This window comes from Sminthopsis crassicaudata, chromosome 4 (assembly GCF_048593235.1).
Source record: "Sminthopsis crassicaudata isolate SCR6 chromosome 4, ASM4859323v1, whole genome shotgun sequence".
Classification (NCBI taxonomy): Eukaryota; Metazoa; Chordata; class Mammalia; order Dasyuromorphia; family Dasyuridae; genus Sminthopsis; species Sminthopsis crassicaudata.
Window position 1 is genome coordinate 295,309,161 of NC_133620.1, and position 10,120 is coordinate 295,319,280.

The following is a 10,120-nucleotide window of genomic DNA, read 5'->3' on the forward strand; positions in this document are numbered from 1 at the left end:
TTCAAGAAATTTCAATGGTCTTGGGAAGGAAAATGCTACCTGCATCCAGAAAAAGAACTATGGAGACTAAATACATATTGAAGTATCCTATTTTCACCTTTTTTGTTTTGTTTTATTTTTTTCTTATGGTTTTTCCCTTTTGCTCTGATTTTTCCTCCTTGATATGACTAATATGAAAATATGTTTAAAATGATTATACATGTATAACCTATATCAGATTGCTTGCTGTCTTAGGGAGAAAGGAGGTAAAGAAAGGTAGGACAAAAAAAACTGGAACTGAAAGTCTTACAAAAATGAATGCTGGGGCAGCTAGGGGGCGCAGTGGATAGAGCACCAGCCTTGAATTCAGGAGGACCTGAGTGTCTGATCTCAGACACTTAACCCGTCCTAGCTGTGTGACCCTGGGCAAGTCACTTAACCCCAGCCTCAGGGGGGCGGGAAATGAATGCTGAACACTAGCTTTATATGTAATTGGAAAAAATATATATTATTAAAATGGGGAAAAAAAGCGACTGACAGTTAAAACAACTTGTCACAGCTTCATCAACTCCAGAATGCCCAGCAATAGAGCAATAAGAACTAGAAGTTTAACAAGCAAAGAGAAAGCTTCATGTGAAACAGACTAGAAGGGACCAAGAACATCAAGACATGTGAATTCCCCCAAAAATACAAGTATTTGTGCGACTCCTTGATAGATTTTTCTAAGTGTAGGCTTACTTTCCCCCACAAACTTTGTGCATTAATAGGAATGTATGGTGTGGATTGTGATGTTTTGGTTATTTTCTGCATTTGCTTTATGTTGAATAACTGTGATGTTATGATCATTCTTACTTTTGCCATATCACTAAATAAATGTCTGTATTTCAGAGTTAATAGTGTCATGGTGACTGATTTTTATATAAAAGGGAAGCATACCTGTTGGAGCCCTGAAGCTATATTGTCAAATCTCTACAATAGAATAATCCCTAGGATCCTAAAAGAAGTTTAGTCATTATCACATGGTAATGGTTCTTCACTAGAACCCCCACATCCAACAGTATGAGGACAGGTTGGATTGAGCAAGCCAACTCAGTGATAATGGAGATGGGTCAAATCATGTACCACACAAACATCCAATTTCTTAACTCTCAGATCTGCCCTGACTCTATTATATATCCTTTTCTACAATGAATGCCTCATTTTTCTTTATTTTTCAAAGCCTCAGAGGAGTTCTTTCAACTACCCACCTATGCTGGTGAGATTTTTCTCTGATGTAGGAATACCTTTGTTTGAGGTTGGGAATAAGGAGAAGGAAAGTTGAAGGGAAAATTATAAAGCTTGGTCCCTATCAATCAATCTGTCTATCAATATGTATTTATTAAGCAAATACCATGTATGAGGCACTGTGCTGGAGATAAAAAGAGGTTTAAAAAAAAAAAAAAGTCCCTGCCATGAAGCAGCATACAGTCTAATGGTGAAGACAAGTAAACAAATATGTACAAATATGCTAAATAGGAAATAAATAAGAAGGCAGGGAATACCTGATTTTATGAAGTTATGAATTTAATCAGTTAAGCAGAGATGGCACCAAGAAGTAAGAGAATGGTACTCAAATAATACAGAGGTCAGGATAATAGCATTCCCTGCCTAGATTGTATTCCATTTCCTATAATTTCTAATACCCCACTTTTAAAAAAAAATTTTTATTTTTTTTTTTTTGAGAATTTTATTCTCAACCGTCTATAAGAGCATGGAGGTGAGGGAGAAGAAACCAAATTTGTGATTTCCTTGATAAACTCCCATTGAGGAAATTTCCTCTTCTGATGCAGATCAAAATAGACACCTATATTTCACCTTATTTTCTTTGTAAAAATTTTTTTTATTAATTTTAACTTAAATACAAAATAAGAAAGGAAAAGATAAATATTTTTCCATGTATACAAAAGGACACATAATAAATAAAGGAGAATAAAACAATAAATTTTCACAAAAAACTATATATTAAATCCTACACATTGTTTTCAAAGCAACCTAGCTTTTCTGTCCTTCCTGCCAAGTTTTCTATTGTTCTCTGTTGTACTTTTGTTTTTCTCCCTTCTTTTCCCTTCTTCAGAGAAATCTACAATCAAATGTGAATGTGTGTGTGTGTATTTATACACACATATACATTTGTATCTATAAACATAATAAACAAATAAACGTATATTTGTAAGATCATACTATGCATATTCCTATTTATCAATTCTTTCTCTGATACTAAATCTTCCTTCATAGATCCAAGTCTTTCCATGTTTTTCTAAGTCAACCAGCTCATTATTTTTTATATTAACAGCAGTATTCCATCAAAGATAGAGATAGTCAATGAATGTTTTCCTCCCAATTTTCTGTTTTCCTTCTAAGTTTGGTTTTATTTATACAAGAAGCTTTTTACTTTAAAATAATTGAGATTATCCATTTTAAACTTTGACAATATTCTCACCTTATAATGTAGTTTAAGATCTAGCATTTACTGAATCTCCTGCTTTTTCATTTCCCCTCTTAATTTTTTTGAAATTCTTTACTTTTCTTCCAAAAGAATTTTATTCTTTTTCTAACTCAGTAAAATAAATTTTTAGTAATTTAATTGGGATGTATTGAATAAATAGATTAGATAAAATTGTCATTTTGTATTATATTGTTTTAAATATCCATGAACAATGGATAATTTCTCCAATTATTTAAATCTCACTTTATTTGTATAGTGTTTTATGTTTACATTCATATAGTTCCTGTTTCCCTATTTTTCTTTTAATTAAATTTATTTTAACTTTAAATTTATCCAAAATCATGATTACTACCCTTGCTTTTTTTATGTAATAAATTCTACTCCAGCCCTTTATTTTATCTCTGTATGTTTCTTTTATTTTTATTGTGTTTTCTGAAAGCATAATATTAATAAATTCAGATTTTTAATCCATTCTACTAACCATTTCCATTTTATTGGTATATTCATCTCATCATTACTTGTTGCATATTTCCCTTCATCCTATTTTTCCTCACCCTTTTTGCCCTGTTTACTGTATCCCTTCTCATTTGTCCAATTTACTTCTACGTGTTACCTTGTCCTTCTATTCCTTAATCTACCTAACCCTTTGAATCTCTCCCTTATCTTTTTCCCTCATCTAAATCTACTTATCTTTCTCAGTTTTTCCCTTATCCCCTCCTCCTTCTAATTCTTAATCTATATATTCTTCTATATATATTCTTCTAAAAGTCCTTGCCTTAGAATATGCAGGAATGTGGCAGCCCTCTTTGTGGTGGCCAGAAACTGGAAACTACATGGATATCCAGCCCATCAATTGGAGGGAGAATGGCTGAATAAATTGTGGTAGATGAATATTATGGAATACTATTGTTCTGTAAGAAATGACCAATAAGATGATTTCAGAAAGGCCTGGAGAGACTTACATGAACTGATGCTGAGTGAAATGAGCAGGACCAGGAAATCATTGTATACTTCAACAACAATACTACATGATGATCAATTCTGATGGATGTGGCCCTCTCCAACAATGAGATGAACCAAATCAGTTCCAATAGAGCAGTAATGAACTGAACCAGCTACACCCAGGGAAAGAACTATAGGAGATGATTATGAACCACTACATAGAATTCCCAATCCCGCTAATTTTGTCTGCCTGCATTTTGGATTTCCTTCACAGGCTAATTGTACACTATTTCAAAGTCTGATTCTTTTTGTACAGCAAAACAACTGTTTGGACATGTATACATATATTGTATTTAATTTATACTCTAACATATTTAACATGTATTGGTCATCCTGCCATCTTGGGGGGGGAGGGAAGGAGGGGAAAAATTAGAACAAAAGATTTGGCAATTGTCAATGTTGTAAAATTACCCATGCAAAGGATTCTTACAAGATTCTAAATCAGTGGAATTGATAGAGATAATAGTTACCTAATTTAGCATAGTTCAGTATGATTGATTTAATCCTACAAAGAGATGTTATGGGCTAGAACTTGAAACAAGATACTAAGTGGAATTGAGGAGACAATGATTATCTAATTTAGCATGGTTCAGTATGATTAATTTAATCCTACAACAAATAATGATTTCCAAATGATATAGATTGGTGTATACCAGTGTGGAGAAAGTGGCTAGAAAGCCTCAGCCAGAGAGATTCAGAAACAAGCAGACAGAAGGCTGGAGGCTGAAGCAGAAGCCCTTGGACTCAGACAGATTATCTCATCCCATCTCACACTGCCATGGTGGCAGGCTCTCCTTCGCTTCTCCACTGAAATCAAGACTCTGTAAAGCCCCCAGAAAACTAGCCGACCCCCAAGAGAAGAAGATAAGACTTTGAAGGAGACAATTTGGACTTTAACAGCTGGCTGTACTTGTGGTGATGACTGAACTGAAGGAAGGCTACTCCCAGAGACCCCCCAAAAAACTCAACAGAGAACATTACATTTTAGAGAGAATATTACACATTTTGTTTCTTTTTTCTCAGTTTTTATTTTTCTTCCTTCTTGATCTGATTTTTCTTACACAACCAGATGGCTATGTGAATATGTGTACACATATTGGATCTGGAATGTATTTTGGCATATTTGACATGAATTGGACTGCCTTCTGGGTAGAGGAAAGGATGGGGGTGGGGGAAGGATGGGAAAATTTGCAGCAGGGGGTTAGGGAGGGGTTAATATTGAAAAAATTACCCATGCATATGCTTTATGAATAAAAAGCTTTAAAAAAAAAGCTCAGTTTGACCTTATTGTATTATATATATAATTGTATATAATTGGTCTTTAATGTTTACCTTATATTTCGCCTGGATCTTAAATGTCCAATTTTTCATTAAGTTTTGTTATTTTTGTCACAAATACCTGAAAGTCTTTCAGTCTGTTAAATAAAATAAATAAAAACAATCTGTTTTTGTTTTTCATTTAGAGTTCTTTTGCTCTGTGAAATATAGTGTTCCAAGACTTTGTTCTAAGTGGTACTTTAACATCATTGCTGCTAGGTCTTATATAATCCTGATTATAGCTCTGTGATATAAATTGTTTTGGTAATTTTTTTTTGGTTGCTTTTAATATTTTCTCCTTATTATCTGTATTATCTTAAGAGAGATTCATGGGATACTGAAGATTAAGCAACATACTCAGGACCATACAAGCCAGTACGTGTAAGAGGCCAGATGTGAATGAACCAAGTCTTCTTGACTCATTGGAATACATTGGCCCTCATTTATAGATGAAGAAACTAAGATTAGCATGATATAAGTGGTATAATCAGGACTATAAATCTAGTAGTCTTATCTAATTTCTCAATACTAATTTCTGTTTTCTAGTATCTTCACATCACCTGAATAGCATTTCCTAGCTAGCCTGAAATTAAATTTGGTTATAGAGAGAAATACTCCTTAGCAGTTGGGCCTAGTAGTTTGAGACAGTGAGGACTAAGATGACCTGTTCCTTCTCATTCTGTATAACCTCCTGAACCTGTTCATAACTGAGTTACAACCTACTCCCAGCTATGGTTGCTAAGGGAGATTATCTCCCAACCAAACCCAGAAGCCTGGATAAATCTTCACCATTGCCATGTTCCTATGGTGGTCAGGATGACTGGGGTGAAGAGGTAGGAAATGAAAACCAAGATCTAGAGGTAGCTCCTTTCTCTAAAACCCTCAAGAGATCAATCATGTTCCAACCCTCAGCCCAATTCCCTGGTTGGTAAACTTGATATTCCAATGTTATGAAGACAGCTTCCAGAAGAGACTCAGCCAGAGGAGAAAACTCTAAAGGGGAAAGAAGATTATAACTGGGTTCTAACAGGAGTTGTAGTTGGGTGAATACAGCAATATGGACAAGTGACTTTTGTGTCCCACAACCTCATCCATTCTGAAAAATTAGGCACCATCTTGGCACTATCCGCGTCTCAACAAAGCTTTGTTAATATAATATGCCTTATCTCAGAATCATCCTATCTTTAAATTTCTCCCAGTTCCCTTCAAATAGTAACTATTTACAACTCTTTTTCAGAGATGAAAACTTTTTTTTTCCAATCCTTAATGTTTTAGCCCTACTCCCAATCCCAAGTGTATTCTCCTACAAACTTTACTCTTCCTCCTTTATCTTTGATCCCTTCCAAATCTAAAGTTCTTCTATATATACATGTATATATCACAACAAACTTCTAAGTATTATCTGCATGATTAATACTTTCTCTACCAGTGTTTTAAGTCTAGACAATCAAAAAAAAACAATAAATCAATCCTGATTTTCAGTGTTTGCTGATTTCCAAAGTATAAATACTCACACTGATAATTTAATAATTAGCTCACTCTAGAGTTAGAACAAGTTGACTTCAGCACACCACTGACTTTTTCTCATCCTTAGCTATCTTCAATCTGATGTAAATATGCCTAACTGGCTCCATCTAGCTCATATGCTAGGCAGAAAGAGAAGGAAACTGACTCTTGGGATACCAGTCAAACCCAGATGGGTTATCACTTTTTTCCTGTAGGAATTAAGGGGGATTCTAGAATTAGGAGATGTAACCAGGATCTGGAAGTGCAGAATAACTAAGCTGAAGGAGTATTGAGGTCTTGGGGCCAGAGACCCATGTATCTGAAAGAATTGGAGATTTTGTAAACTACCCTACTTTGTAGGAGAGATTTGGTGAAAGTACATTTGAACCTTGGAAGAGAGTAAAGGCTAAAAGAACTGGAAATTGAGTGGATACCATCAGTTGGAGAATGGCTGAATAAATTATGGTATATGTATTTATGGAATATCATTGTTCTATAAGAAAATATCAGTAAGATAATTTCACAAAGTCCTGGAGACTTACAAGAACTGATACTAAGTGAAGTGAATAGAGCCAAGAGGACATTATACATGGCAACAATAAGATTATAGGATGATCAATTCTAATAGGGGTGGCTCTTTCAACAAAGAGATGATTCAAGGCATTTCCTATTGTGATGGAAAGAGCCATCTGCATCCAGAGAGAGAATTTAGGAGAATGTATGTACATCAAAGCTTAGTATTTTTACCTTTGTTGTTGTTGTTATCATTTGCCTGCTTGTTGTTTTTTTTCTCATTTTTCCCCTGTTGATCTGATTTTTCTTGCACAGCTTGAAGAATACGGAAATGTGTCTAGAAGAACTGCACATATTTTACCTATATGGGATTACTTACTCTTTAGGGGATGAAAGAGGGAAGGAGAGGAGAAAAAAAGGAACACAAAGTTTTACAAAGGACAAAAACTATATTTGCATGTATTTGAAAAAAATAGAATACTATTTTTTAAAAAGAGAAAAGGGCCTAGTACGGAAGTTAAAGTGATAAAGGGTGGGGAAGAGGGAAGAACATCTAGAGGTTGCATCATGATGCCTGAGTTTCTGAGGAAAAGAATTCTAGATGAGAGTTAATGAGAGAGGACTGGAATCTGGCTCCTGCAGATTTTGTCCCCTGATCTTCATAGTCTAGAAAAGTCTGGAATCGGGGCAGCTTTTAATAGACCCAAAGTGCTTAAAGAGACACTTGCCAGACTTTCCTGGTCAAGAAGTAATCTGTTTGTGGATACCAAGACAATTCATTTGCAATGGGAACAGAGTCAAATATAGATTCAGGGGGACCTGAGTTATTGGATATGAAGCAAAAGCTTTCAATTTATTTTTTTTATTATTTAGTTAGGCATATTTTTGTCTCTGACAGGTGAGAACCTGTATCTACAAAAAAAGATGCTTAGGGTTATAGAGCCTGGATGACAGAAAATCTAGGAAAACTACCTATCATCTCATCCTTGTTTTTTCTCATATTTTTATAGCTACTTTGATCTCCTTGAAGCCTTCTAGGCCAAGAGAAACTGAGTCTTTGTGGTAGCTGAGTTCCCTAATATCCTCACCCTGGATATGGGGAATGAGGAACAAGGGAGCCCTTTGATAACATTATTACACTTCCCCTACAATCTCTCATTCTGGAGACCCAAGGATCTTGTTCTCTAGCCCCACTTTACCTTCTTCAGACTCTACTACTCTCTCCTAGTAAATAATCATTCTAGCCTTCTCCATATCTTAATTCTTAATCCTTTTAGTCACCTAGGCTTCTGTTTTATTCCCCTTCCTCATTTTACTCTCAAATTTCCACTCCTACTTACATCTTGTTCTTCCCTCTCTTCTTTTAGGTAATGAGTATGAAGGGAAACTGAGGACATCTCAGATCTGTTAATCATTAGGACTCTAGGAAGGAGAACAAAAGGTTTTGCCTTTTAGTAGAAATATTTGACCTCCTGAACCTTTATTTAACTTCTTAGAAGAAGCTAGCTAATTAATGAACTGGAGACATTCTAAAGGACCTGTAAACTGGGTAATCTCTATTTGTTGAGGAAACTTGAGGTAAACTAAGTCTCCTTGGTTATCCCAGTTTAATGGATTACTTACCTCTAAAAAACCTCCTCTTTGTGAGGGGACTATATGGTTTCTTATAAAATCATTAACTAAGGATTCAATTTACCTGGGGAATTTGGGAGATAGAGAGATAGCTCATATTGGATAAAGTAAAACAATTGTAAAACTTGTGAAACTGACCATTATAAAATTCAGGTCAAAATTTAACAAGTCCAAGTTACTTCCAGACATTAATTGAGAAAATGAGAATTGACTAGATAAGGGGAAGGGGGGGTTGTCATGATTTCTTACAGCTTGTAACCATATAATCTCCCCTGACTTCTGAAAGGGTAACCTCCTTTTTACTGGAGACCCTAGTTTATTGAATGTCCCGTCCTCATGAGGTGCCTAAATAAAACTTCTATTCTTCACTTTGAGAGATCTCTGAGAAGTCATTTTTAAATTAGATTTCTCATCCTACAGAGGTAACATTTCAGAACTGTTTTAATTTGAATTCCTCTATTAGTGATTTTCAGTACTTTTTAAATGGCTATTCATGGTTTACTTTTCTTTTGAGAGCTATTTGTTCACACCCTAAGACTATCTTGCTATTGGGAATAAGGCTTAGTTTTAGAGATTTGGGTCACTTTCTTGTAGGTTTTTTTGTTTTGGGCCAGAACTCAAACAAAGTGTTATAACTCAGTGGAATTGATAACGACAATGGTTGTCTAGTTTAGCATGGTGCTTAATAGTTCTCTAAATTCAGTATGATTGATTTAATCTTACAACAAATAATGGTTTCCTAGTGATATAATGATTGGTTTATACTCAGTGTAGAGCATATAAGCTGGGACAAACTCAGCCAGGGGCAGAGCCAGATTCATTCACTTCATCTCACACCACAGTGGTGTCTGGCCGCCTGCACTTCCTCCACTGAGACCAAGGTCGGTCTGAAAGACTCTAAGAAAGCTTGGCCCAGACTCCAGGCAAGGAAACTAGATTGTGAAGGAGAAAATAGACTTTGCACTTTAACACCTGGTTATTCTTGTAGTGATTACTCTACTGAAAGGAAGGCTGCTCCAAGACCTCAAGAAAACCAAAAAGAACATTACTTTTTTATGTTAAATTTTTTATGAGAAAAATTTTTATGCAGTTATTTTCACAGTTTATATAGTTTTTTCTTCAATTTGCATTTTGGTGTTTGTACAAAAGCTGCTAGGTGGCACAGTGGATAGCTTCCAGGTCTGAAGTCAGAAAGATATTTTCCTGAGTTCAAATCTAGCCTCAGACACTTAACTGTATGACCTTGGGCAAGTTACTTAACTTTGTTTGCCTCAGTTTCCTCATCTGTAAAATGAGCTGGATAAGAAAATGGCAAACCACTCCAGTACCTTTGCCAAGAATACCCCCAATGGAGTCACAAAAAGTCAAAAACAACAGAATAACAACAAAAGCTATACATATACAACAGTTACTGGTGCTAGCACAAGCACTTGTTTCCTCCCACTGTGGGATCTCCTTCAGTATTGGGCTCATACTCACAGATCCAGAATCAATCCTAGAAGCTTCTTCTCTAAAGAGAATGACCGACCTCTCTTTCTTATTGTCTTTCCCAAGATCCCTGGGAAATTATTGTTTTTCCCAAGATCCCTGGGAAAATCACTTAAAGTTTAGGTTTAGTTCATTTCCTCAGAAAGTAGTAGATAGTACTAGGTATATAAGGTAATATAGGATAGCTTCTTTCTTTCC